The sequence below is a fragment of the Ictalurus punctatus genome, chromosome 11, assembly GCF_001660625.3.
Source record: "Ictalurus punctatus breed USDA103 chromosome 11, Coco_2.0, whole genome shotgun sequence".
In the NCBI taxonomy this organism is placed as follows: Eukaryota; Metazoa; Chordata; class Actinopteri; order Siluriformes; family Ictaluridae; genus Ictalurus; species Ictalurus punctatus.
In genome coordinates this window covers 18,965,847-18,979,510 of record NC_030426.2, presented here as the reverse complement: position 1 = coordinate 18,979,510, position 13,664 = coordinate 18,965,847, and the positions used below count along the sequence as shown (strand labels likewise).

Below are 13,664 nucleotides of genomic sequence, written 5' to 3'. Positions count from 1 at the left end.
GTGCTGAACCACTACTATATATATGAAACGCAGAGCATGACACACTTCTGTGTACCGATCAGAAGCGGTTTGAGGCAGTTCAAACAGGCTTTGTTTTAGAGGTCTCTAGAAGATGTTTAGACAAACCTTGAACAGAAGAACATGTTTGTGTCACTGTAAGCAGATAAACATTCTGTACGGATCTGAGTGACATGACATGGCCTTCTTAGGAGTTATCCTCAGATGAACAGAACAAGAACAAAATTATTACAAAGTAAAAAATTAATCATTTTCCTCACAATGTGAACAAGTGTAAAAACGTAGTTAAATATATAGTAGCTGTGCAGTTGTAGTGTCTGAGCAGTCCACTATAGACATAGGAGAGTATAAAAATGCAGATGAAGCAGCAGTACAAAGTAGCATTTAAAAATGTTTAAAAATAAAATCACAATCGAATTAGATGTAGTAGTATGTGTAGTGTGTGTGTAACAAATATGTGTAAAGAATAATTGACGATGCGCAGTCGAATTATTGCAGAAGTAAACGCACATCCAAGGTGGTAAAATGGCCACAGCATTATTTGTCTAATAATTCAACAGACCGGAGTCAATTATTCCTCTAGTACCACAGTTACCATACACACCTCAAGGCACTGGTCAGTTTTTGGTCCTTAAAACGCTCTTGTGTGTAAAACTAACTTATGCATCTCATCTAAAGTCTCTGTCACATTTTAGACCTAGTAACGAAGGCTTGAGCCACTGATGTGCAGTGAGAGAGAGAGAGAGAGAGAGAGAGAGAGAGAGAGAGAGAGAGAGAGAGATAGATAGATAGATAGATAGATAGATAGATACATAGATACATAGATAGATAGATAGATAGATAGATAGATAGAGATAGATATGTGATTGCAGTAAATCGAAATTGTCTATCGTTTTGTTTCTTGTTACATGTGTGTGCTGTGGTGGTTGACAGTAAGCTAACTTTTCTGTTATTTCAGTATAAATCAATACATCAATATACACAGCACTTAGTCCTTAGCAGCAGTGAAGTGGTAAGAGTGTTCTTTGAAATATCACAACATGCCCAAGAATGACAGTAACATGGGAAGAGTTTGTCTGTAAGTGTCCTTGAGTTGCCAGTGAGGTGACCAGTGTGTGGGAGGTAGTGGAGGCATGAGTGACGGAGAGTAACAAGGAGTAATTACAGGTTTAAACTGGATTACAGTTTGAAGATACATTTCTGATAAATGAAGAATGACGGATAATTATTAGTCATTTTTTACATTCCCTCTGATTAAACTCTTGCCTTGGGATTCCTATGAACCATGATGTTAGTGTCACACATGGCCGTGTGTGGTTTTATGTGCGTGAGCGGATTATGGAGAGGATTATTGGATCATTTGTGATTATGTGGGGAATAAAACATGCTGTTATAGGAAAATAATCAGCAGTATGTAAGTAGTGTGATCTTTTACCACCTAGACATTCATTATTATTATTATTTTTTTTATAACAGAATGTCCAGAAGTGTTTTATTCCTCTTATACCACGGCAGTTTGCCAACAATTACAACTTTTGAACTTAGAGAATAACACATCATACTTTTTATTCATTTACTATTAGAGTTAATGAAGAAGTTGGTTCTCTTTATCACCTTCTGTACATTACAGCAGTTATAAAGCAGTCCATATAGGATTTTGTGAGGGCTTTTACATTTTTTTTTTAATTGTTGTGGCTAACATTTGATTTTGCTGTGGCGTTTTTAAAAAATTGTGTTTTTTGCGGAAAACTACTCGAATTGGCGCAATTGCAACTGTCTTTCACAGTAATGTTGTTACGATACCTTGTTGGAGGCAAGCGCGGACGAACAGGACTAGAGTGCGAAGATCAGGCGGAAGACGAAACCCGGAAGACAGCAGTAGGTCAGGCGATCGGGCGAACAGTCCAGACTGGGCTAGGCAGGGAAACGTAATCCAAATACAGGCGATAACTCCAAAAACCGTAGAAATCCGAAACCTAGACAAAGGCTTGGTGAACGTCAGAGTAAAGGCAGCTGAGCGTTTACTTCGTGAGGCGCTGAAGTTAACGAGGCCTTTAATGACCTATGATGCAGTACAGGTGTTAGCACTCAGTACTCTGGCGAACGTGAGTGCGCGCATGGCCGGGAAGTGTAGTTCTCGTGGGCCATGTTTGTAGTTGGCACTGCATTCTGGGAACTGTAGTTGTGAGTTCGCTGTGACGTGACAGATTTTTGTTGGTAAATGAGAACTTTTAGCTGTACTCATGTTCAACACACATGAAGTGAAGAGGCCTTTGACTGAATGCGCGTTGTGATGTCACATGACACGTCTTGGCCTAAACCTGTGGAAAATCTGCGTAAATTCTGAAAAATTGCAAATTTATTTTTTATTTATTTATTTTTCTTCTTCTTCTCTCTCTCTCTTGACATTAATAATACAAAAAAAGCAGCTCGGTACGTCACAGAGAAACTGCAAGACCCAATCTCCTCAATCCTGAAGACTTTACCTCTGACCGTTATGAAGAGCTGACACTGGAGACTCCTTCAATAAATATGAAAATAAATGTCTCCAAGCTTCATCATATCAAAGAATATACATTTTTTTATTTAAATCAATTATGTTTTTAATCAGTTTATTATTATACTTAGATTAAAGGGGTCATCCAGCATACAGATCATTAACACATTAGAAACTGTAAACTATTCGAAAGAACACCTTCTGACAAATCAGACTGAAGAATTCAACTGCTCTGTGGTATAAATGTATTTGTTTGGCAGCATATAATATAGAACTGGCAGCAATACACCTTCTCATTCATTTATTTCGAGGAAACTAGGTGTAAACATTAAGTGATATTGTGGCATATGTGAATATAAAGTGGCAAACTTGAGGAAACTACTAAAACCTCATTGTGGTTATCAGTTCACCGAGTTTGATGTTTTGTTTTGGGGTGACCTTGGGGACCTATCTACTGTATAGGAACTTTATAGATCCTTGCTGTTTTTTTGTTTTGTTTTTTTGTTAAGACAGAACGTCTATGAAATGTCTGAGAGCACAACATGACTCCTATTAAAGCTGATCCGACCTAAGTTGAGCACTTTTGATTGAACACTATTGAAACACTATGGATTTTAGCTTCAGCCTATTGTAAATCTTCCAGGTGAAGCAGAATGTTCAGCTTTTATGATTTACTGGTTTCTGATTATCTTCTCCTCCAGTGAAGCCTGTCTTCAGTGAGTGCTTTTTCGCACAATTAACATTGCTTGGCAGTTTGAATTAAAAATGTAAAAAGCATAGTGTGGGTTTTTATGTAAATGATGTCGTGGATTCCCGCAGACACACTTTTTTTTTTTTTTGTCTATTTCCTCCAGACACACCTCAGCTCTGTTGCTTGTCGCTTCACAGTAGATAACATCCTTTGAAATATGTTCCAAATGGCATGTAAACTACTCCCAATTTGAATGCAAATGAATGCATTGAAACACAGAGCTGCTTTGCAGCCAATTTCCAAGAATTCAAAATTCGATAAGCTCTAAATTAAAAAAGCAAAAAAAACAACTTAATCTTTAGTCATTGTCCAGGCTGGAATGATGGTCTTAAGCTGTATAAATAAGCTGTAATTAGGTGCTAGTTTACTTGTAGATTGTATTGTTTTCACACGCAGTCGGAAATGTTATTTGTAGAATTACCATTAAATCCATTACATACGACGAGATAGAGAGATAAAATTGATAATAATCGATAATTAAAATAATTGACATTCTGGATTAGTCGGGTCTGTGACTATGGATAACCCCCCCCATCAGTGACATCACTGTGGATACCCCCCCCCCCCCAATCAGTGACGTCACTGTGGATAACCCCCCCATCAGTGACGTCACTGTGGATAACCCCCCCCCCATCAGTGACGTCACTGTGGATAACCCCCCCCCACCAGTGACGTCACTGTAGATACCCCCCCATCAGTGACGTCACTGATGGGGGGGGGGGGTGTATCCACAGTGGATACCCCCCCCCCCCATCAGTGACGTCACTGTGGATACCCCCCCCCCCCATCAGTGACGTCACTGTGGATACCCCCCCCCCATCAGTGACGTCACTGTGGATACCCCCCCCCATCAGTGACGTCACTGTAGATACCCCCCCCCCCATCAGTGACGTCACTGTGGATAACCCCCCCCATCAGTGACGTCACTGTGGATAACCCCCCCCCCCCCCCCATCAGTGACGTCACTGTGGATAATCCCCATCAGTGATGTCACTTCACGATGGTGAAAAGCGCATTTCTATGAATAAAACTCATCTGAAAAACAGCGGAGGTCACAGAGTGAGCTGCTGAGGGAAAAGTGCACGATCCAGGTCGTCCAAAACATGAGAATGTTTGTTTTAAGCGCTTCAAACAAACTCGGAAGTGTATTAACGTGGCTCGTCGTGTCAGATGCTCCGACAGATTCGTGTGCTGTTTAATGTGTTCCAGACATGTTTTCTTCAGCGCAGAAATAACACTTTTACCTTCATATCCTTATCTGTACATGTTCGAAATTCACACCAGTATCTCCATTTTAAATAAAGTCTCGTCCCGACAGTGAGAGAGTCTCCGTTAAACTTCACGGAACGAGCGCGAGTCCACGCGTCAATCAAATATGATGCTGTAATTAGCGATGTTTACAAACTTTAGATTTAGACTGTGTTTATGAGAGCAGTAACTGTAATGGGGTTAGAACATGTAATTGTAGAGAAATGTAGGAAGTGTGATACATTTACAGAATAAAGTAAGGAGTTACCGTGTTCAGACGAGTGAATGTGTGTTACTGCAGAACATTCAACCTCTCACCAGTTAACACTTAGTCTGTGCTTTTGTTTTTCTTTTTTAACATTTTAATACAGTGATAGAAAAGCTTGTGCTTTAAAGCTTGTGGACAATCGTTTTTATTTACTTTTATTTTTTTTTCAAAATATAATGTTAATATTTTTAAAAATCCTTTGCACAATGTATAGTGTAATCCACATATATACGTTTAATACCTTTTTCATAGCCTTCAATTTGCACAATGTTTGAAGGACAACACTGGGCAGAATGTGAAATGTGGTTTGTTTTTTTTTTTTCTTTTCTTTTCTTTTTTTTCTTTCTTTGAAATACAGAAAATAAAAATTGCCCATTTAATCCAACTAAACGATTAATTGAAGAAATAATCAACAGATTAATCGACCATCAAAATAATCATTAGACGCGGCCCTAGATACAATTGTATTATTTGAACTATGATGGAATGGTGTTCTATCCAGGGTGTATTCCCGCTTCATGGCCCAGTGTTCCTGGGATAACTTACGTATCCACCATGACCATGTAGCGATTAAAATGGTTACGAAAGATAAATTAATATACTTATGTAAATTATGGCAGACTTTCATCTTCAGTATAAGGATCACATCGAAGGCTGCTCTGCATGGGTTGGCATGTCAGCATAAGAAAACCTACCCTAGTAAATTTCCACCTTAGTCCACTGCTGATGATTCATAACTTTTTTTTTTTTACATTTTTTTTTTTACAAAGCTTCTTTTGTGATCCATGACCAGCTGTCTTGTAGTGATGTCCGACTCATGACTCATTCTTTGAACCACATCTTTTTTAATGAATCAGTTGACCTGGTTCACAAGTTTATCTAAATCAAGCGTTGTGGGCTGTCTAGACAGTGTTCGTACTATTGGATTAAGAATTTTAGTAAAAATTGAGCTATCCATCCATCCATTTTCCATACTGCTTATCCTACACAGGACAACAGAACTATTTAACTTCTAAATATTGCCACACAAAACACCATGTAGTGTATCATATGAGCCATTGTTTTCTATTTTGCACCATTTGTCTGCTTGCCAGTCTGCTTTGGATCCTTTATATTGTAGAATTAAGTAAACCTGCAGCCAGTAATTGTATATAGTACGTATGAAGTCACGTATATGGTAGGCTTACCTCATAAGCTGTATACCAAATGTTTCTGCAAACAACCGTAGTACCGGTTATCTTCAAATCCTCATTATTTTTCAGATTAGATAGAATGATTAGAAAGCAATGGTTCTCTTCCATTTAATATTAAAGGTGATATTTCATCGGAAGCTTTACAACATTAGTACGTCACAATAAATTCACGAGTTAAGCAGAACATAGTAAATTGCGACCAACCCACTATGATTAAAATATAATGTGTAATATCTTCAACTCATAATTGAAACCAGTATCAATTCTGTGACTCATGCTGTGAGACACATGAGGACAATTTTGTGAGGAATTATGCATCTTTTATGCAGCCATGTTCATCATGCCTTTGAGGTTCAATTTAAGACTCGGTATGAGATTCTGAGTCATAATTGTGTCATTGTCGAAGAAACAAATATACAGAGATCGGTAACAGTCTCAATTACATCTAAAAAAAAAAAATACAGATGTAAGGTAATATGTTCTACCTCTGTTCGTATAGTATTACATCAAAATTTACTTGGCTGCCTATTAGTTTAAGTTTAAGCACAATATGAATGTAGATATCTATATGGGCAAATCAGAAATTTATCTTTAGGTTGCTTGAAATCTTAGGTACAAAATGGTGATGTGGTAACATATGCAGTACGTTTACATGGACAACAATGATCCGATATTAACCCGATTGAGACGATACTCTGATTAAGAAACTACCATGTAAACAGCTATTTTTTTAATTACCTTTATTCGATTAAAGTCATACTCGAAGTAAACACAAATCGAATTAAGACATGTGGAGTACTCCTGTTTTAGTCGCATTATCGACATGTATTACAGACATGTACACACCTTCATCACTCTATTAACGTCGTGTGAGTTTTCACCGCAATTTGCGACCGGACACGTACATACACGGCAGTGCTCAACCATTTGACAGCGAACAGGAGAGCATGGCTGCGTCCGAAACCGTGTACTTACCTGCTATATAGTGTATATAGTACTCGAAATACACGTGTTTCGGCTACTATGTAATAGGAAAGTACGCGGTTTGGGACGCAGCCCACGGCTTCAAGCAGTCTTTTATTTGCACGTATAGCATGACAAATAATTAACTGCACTTTAAGCTTTTGTAAAATTAGAAATGAAACACCAAAAACTGTACACGGTACCATAAGGAAGACGATCTGTATGTTAATACGTGAAATTCTGGAGGGAACGTCGGACTACGTGGCTTGGTGACGTAATGACGTGTGCCGTTAATCGATCTATGTTCTATAACATGTAAAACGGAACATGAAAGGAGTATTCTAAAAGCGACTCATGTAAACACCTTAATCACAATATTGTCTCATTCAGAATAAGGTCAATAATTAGATTATCGCTGTCCATTTAAACGTAGTCATGGAGAGCTAGTTAGCGAGCTAATTGCATTAATAGAGACTAATAGAAACGAACAAATAGATGATCATTATCCACATCTATCAAAGTTTTTAATGTAGCAAATGAGATATGTGCTATAGTTACAGCGAGCAAGCATTGCGTGAGAAGTGCAGCAACTAATCAATAATAATCGCACTGGATCAAAACGGAGAGGGAGAAGTAACAAAAATATCTTGTGGTCCTGCTATCCTTAGTTTGTGTAAAACTCTCACACCTCCTGAAAGCAGTGAGTTTGATTGCGCACGGATTGGAGAAATGAAACAGTTCAGTGTCTGGCAGTGTACAGAACTTGCTCGAGTTACACAATCAATATTCATGATGGATCTGTTGAATAAATGTTGACATATTTCAAGGCTCGAGTACTTTACTGCTGAACACACTTTTAAAGAAAGTTTATCTTCCTGTGCTGCTTCAGAAACACACATTGGATTGTTCTAAAGGTACTATATATAACCTGATGTCATGAGTTTCTATGTCCTTTCGCTTGCTAGACGAATAAATGATGGTGAATGTCTACAACAAGACCTCACAAACAGGAACAGATGGGTAATAAACAGAAAACATTTTAAAAAATCGCAAGTGCCTGGCAGGAAAAACCTACATATAGCCTAAATGTTTCAAAGGATATAGTGTGATTATAAATACTATGCTATGCGGAATGCCGAATTGATTAGAAATCAGTCAGATGTGGTCAATTCCAATGACTGGCTCTCCTTAACAGGAAAAGATCGAAAGGTTCTTTTAATTGAATGTAGATGGAATGATGCAAATGAATATCCACAGTATGAAATGCTATAAAATTAGGCTACAGGGTAAACCCGATGTAATAATAAATATGGATAAATGTGTTCATAGAATTGCACTCAGTTTTGGGGAACTATTTTATTTTTATTTTATCTGATGGGTTCTGAAGGTTTAGATATAATTCATCCCATTTCCACTTTGAGGACGGAGTGAAACTAGCATATTTGTGACATCCAAACTTTTTTATTTTATTAATAGCTTATTAAGATTTCGTTTTATTTTTGATACACAAGTGATGTATTAAGAAATTGGATGTGATAACTTCAGAGTGATAACAAGTAGCTGAAAGGCTGAATGTGTTATTAAAAAAAAATGTATTCATGCATTCAACTTTATCGTGGTGGATCCTGATTAACACTGTGCACGAGACGGGAATAATCCTTCCATGTGGACACCAGTCCATTGCAGCTCACCATGCGCGCACACACACACACTCACTTTCATTTATTTATTCATTTGGCAGACTTTTATCCCAGGTGACTATACAACCCAAGTATAGCGTACAAGTCCAACACTGGCTGGCTGTCATGAAATTTGAACCCACAACCTTGAACCCACACTGTTTACTAAAACAGACACAGGATGCACCAGCACAAATCAGCTTCATAGAATGAATTATTCATCTTGGTTCATCTGGAGCACACAATCAAAATATGACACCAGTTTTAGAGAATCACTTGCATGCAGTGACATAAATTGGCTAATCAAATTCTTCACAACAGTGAGGGCTCAATAATCCTAGAGGTATTCAGTAACCTCTTATTACAGCTTGTAGCTTATAGACTGAATGTTAAAGGGAAGTAATATATAACCTTATACCACAGCATTATTACATTCTCAAATCTGATTGGTCAGAAGGTATTGATTACTTTTCTGTAACTACAGCTCTGACGGTATCTTCAACTATAATTCAAATGACAGGTTTATACTAACACGCTTGTTCTAATTTTCTATTGTTTCTATAGCAACAGCTAATTCACAGGGACTTGTAAGGCAGGCTACTAAAAACACATTCTTATTTAACAAAGGAAAACCTTTTCTCGTTGATATGGTGAGGTTTTTTGTTCGAAGAAAAACATTCATGGAAGGAGTCTCCAGTGTCAGTGTTTTTGTAATAAATAGAAGTAAAGCTGTAACTTTAAATTTTCCTCCATGGGAGAATCATAAGAACAGAGGACTCTGCACGTTTCGGTTTCTTACTAGAAAGACAAGTTGCATTGCTTTTGTCGTATTAACTTTGCGAGGGAGAATAGTGAGAGGTTGGTGAGGGAACAGCTGTTTACAGCTGCTATAATGCAAGTGATAATAGGAGCTAACTTGTCTTGCACACATTAAATGTAACTATAGCCAATTAAAAAACACGTTCATAAATTAAAAAGTTGTAATTGTCTGCAAATTGCTGTGGTATAAACCACTTCATAGATTATTTCCCGTTGTGTTTTATGCCTTGCATTGTTTTTCAGAATATCTGTGGTTGTGTACATAATGTGTGTTATTGGTGATAAGATTTACATACATTCAGAATAGACAACCCTAGACACCTGTTCTTAGAAATCATAGTATAATAGATTTTGGGATGAGAGCTATATTAATCACACTCAAAGTATTCTTGATGAAACCGCAGCCATTTTTTAAATTCTACATATCATTAAGACTGTTAATAAGACAGCTCATATTTAACCTACTAAACTCCCAGGATGTCAGCTAGACTGACATTCCTCATACATATATAAGGTCCTATTAGATTCACTGTAGTTATTGAGTAATTAACAGCAGCTACTAAATGATACACTTTAACATGAGTGAAAAGTTTAACGTAAGTCTTATCTGTCCGCTGTCTTCTAATATTCATTTAATATAGTTAAGAGTTGAGTAATAGAGCAGTCCTGGAGTACTGGAGGTTTAACATGGTGTGTATGGGATTAGCATGGTCAAAACTTTTAAATGTCTACAGATTATATAAGAGCAACACTTCAAATTAATTGTCTAGGTCTTTCTAACTCTAATACCTGCATCACTAACTGGGAAAAACAGGTGATTACGTACGTTTACCACCACATGAGAGTCATATGATTGTGAGTTTGGGATCAGGTGGCAAGCATTACTCCAACTAGGGTAATCACAATATATACTTGTTTGACAACCAGGAATTCCCCACTGTCCCTGTTATACGCTTCTGTTCATTTGTTCCGTTCTTTCGGAAACTTACCCCCTCCCTGTTGGCATGAACTGGAGCGTCAGCATCTCCTCAGAGACCAGAGATACAGGGTCCAATAAAGCCACTTATTAAGGTTATAAGTTCTCCCTTATCATCGAAGTTTTAAAAGCAAAGGGGATATTTTTGATGAACACTCTCTGTTCATTTGGCTCACATAATAGCCTGCTGCGGTATCCTGGAGCTCCTGTTTGTGTTGTGGTATGAACAGCACATGTTTCACTCTGAGCTTTATAATTACAGAATGCTTCCCCTTGTGTCCAGGCATTGATTTTTGCCCTAGACTGCTCAGTTTTTTGGGATAAAGATTGACGACCTGCCACATGTGCAGAGCAGGCTGTCCGGGTTTTTTAGCAGTCTTGGGTTTGCACACTGGCTACAGTGTATGGTTTACTGCTTGGCTGTTAACGTTCGTGAGTAACTAACAGACTTACAAGTGCTTGCAAGTTGTTACTATTTAGATCTACACTACATGATGATGGCAGATAGGAAAGTAAGATGGACTGTTGACTCAAGTGTAGTGTCTTTAGCAATTGTACACTTTTTAAATTTGATCTCGAAGGAGATGGAATTGGAATGAAACAATTCGGTACATGCTGTTATAGGGAAAATAATCTACTTCAGGATGTTAAAATATCATGCCGTGTTTTATTCCTTACATAACCTCTTAAATTGCACATTACTTATTCGGCCTAAATAGGATTATTCTAAATATGATTATTTAATAGCTTCTATGAATCATTCAGTAACTACAGTGAAAATAATAGGAAAGGTCTGCAGTTATAAGAGTGAGGAATGTAAGTCTGCTCCCAATGACTGTTTCTGACTGAAGACATTTTGTCAGGGAAAATGTGGCACTTCCTTTTTCTTGTCACTTTTGTGTTCCTTTGTTCAATGTTGCTTGCGCTCTCAAAATCCTTCAGTGAGAATTGAAGTCATTCTGCATTACATTACTCGCATTCATTTGGCGGAGGCTTCTACCTTATGTCATAACAACCCACAAAGCCAGATCTGATCCAAGCTTCCTGCTTATAAAGCTGGTGACACTGAAGGGCTACAGAACTGAGTTTCCACTGTTTGATCCAAGTCAAGATCAGGATAGTTGTAGGAAGAGCCGAACACTACTGGTGAGTGCTACATAAATATGCTCAATGATTGATGTGCAGTTTCCATTGACTGTTACTAAGACACCGTTCAAGCCGCCAGCAGGCTCCAACAATTCCAGTTCTCTCAGGGGTCATCATCTCCTGCTCAGCATGTGGCTGATGTAGCAATTCCATCTTTGGTCAAGGCTTTAGAGGATCATTGAGCAAAATTGTTCTGCTTGGATGAAACTAGGCAGTATTCAAGAGATGGAATTTCGCATCTCTGATGTTGGATATTGTGGTTTATACTTTAAAAACACTGGCTTATGACTAAGTTATCCATCTTGCAGAATATTATTTAATACCTGCTATGAGTTATTGTGAAACTAATATGTAAAAGTATAACAGGACTGCACCATTAATCATATTTTCCGTGAGTTTTTGTGATAAACATATTGTGAAGGGCTGCGATCATGGAACAGCTTACAAGTTGGAAATCTTTGCATCACTCAAATCACTTAAGCACTGGACTGAATCTCACTCTGTAGACAAGCAGTGAGAATGTACGTAAGTGAAGAGGAATTGGTACTGGAAAGAGGAGGAACATCTGTAGTGCAGCTTCAGGTTTAAACGACATGACCATCGCAGTCCCAAGACAAGCTGAGATTTGGTGGGCTGTGACATTGCCTAAAATTTAAATAACTTGTACTTGTAAGATGGTAAATGGTCTGCACTTATATAGCACTTTTTTAACCTTAGCGGTTCTACGAAGTGCTTTACACTGGTTCTCATTCACCCATTCACACACACCAACGGTAGCAGAGCTGCCATGCAAAGCGCTAACTTGCCATCAGGAGCAACTTGGAGGTTCAGTGTCTTGCCCTAGGACACTTTGGCACGTGGAGTCATGTGGGACCTGAATCGAACCGCCAACCCTATGATTAGCAGACAACCCGCTTTGCAGTCGCAGCCACAGCTGCCCAAGAGTAGCTTTTATTGGAGAATACTTTTTAATCTTAAATAGTAGGGCTGTAGGACTCAGGTCTGCTCATGAGACTTGAGACGTTTTCTGCATTCACTTGGACATGTCTTGGATTTACTGACATTTGTGCTTGTCTTGATCTTGGGCTTGAGCTCACTTAATATGGTCTTGGTCTTGACTGATAATTTGTAAATACAGTATAATGTCTGTTGTCTTCATTTTGCATAAACAAAGTTGGACAAGAAGTCATTCCTTTTCTGGAGTACATAACCTAATAATTGGTGCAATGCAACTAGCTGACTTGGCCTCAAAAATATCTTGATGGATTTTGGTTTCAATCTTGACCTGAGCTCACTTTCATGTGGACTTGAGCTTGCCTTTATATTTACGTTTATGGCATTTGGCAGATATTCTTATCCAGAAAAACTTACATTTATTTCATTTATACAGTTGAGGGTTAAGAGCCTTACTCACAACCTTCTGATCAGTAGTCTAACAACTGAGCTACCACAACACCTTGATTACTTAAAAAATTTGATTACTTGAATTTGTCTTGGACTTGACAATGGTGGTCTTGACTCCAGCCTTACTAAATAGACTGAGTAAAGTCATGCATATGCAGTGAATAGGAAGTATTTGGAATTCAGCCTAACTACATGTTCATGGGACTACAATGAAAAATGTGACAATTTTATATTGATGCATTGAAATAAGTATAAGGATTTTATTGATTCATTTAAATAAACATAAGGAGATTTTTCCCATTATTTTGCTCTTTGTACAATAGTTTTTTTTGCTTTAAAGGGAGAACTATTGCTAGCAAAAAGATGAGGAGGAAAAAAAACCCTGAAAAAAGGCATGTATTTTGCAGTTGCATATAATACTATACAATTCTGAGCATGAGGAAAGCACATCTGTACCTGCCAACGACTCCTGTGGGGTTTAAAAGGTTAAGACAGCTCACTTTCCAGAAAGAGACAACAGTTGTACCCTCCCTCCGTTTAAATTGGCTATCGGTCAAAAAAATCCAATCAGAGAGCCAAGGATATGTTGGAAGTGTAGTTACAGTTGTCAGGTTGGTGTTGAAAAATTGGGCTGATTCGATTTAGATGTTCTGTATCAGATATTTCACTTTCAGATTTCCTCCTAGAAATCAATAACGAATA

At 37.9% G+C, this 13,664-nt stretch overlaps 1 protein-coding gene across 2 annotated transcripts in view; it reads left to right on the top strand.

Moving 5' to 3' along the window:
- Positions 1 to 13,664, top strand: part of pde4ba (phosphodiesterase 4B, cAMP-specific a) — a 177,191-nt gene that overhangs the window by 12,700 nt on the left and 150,827 nt on the right. The gene's annotated exons all lie outside the window — the stretch shown is intronic.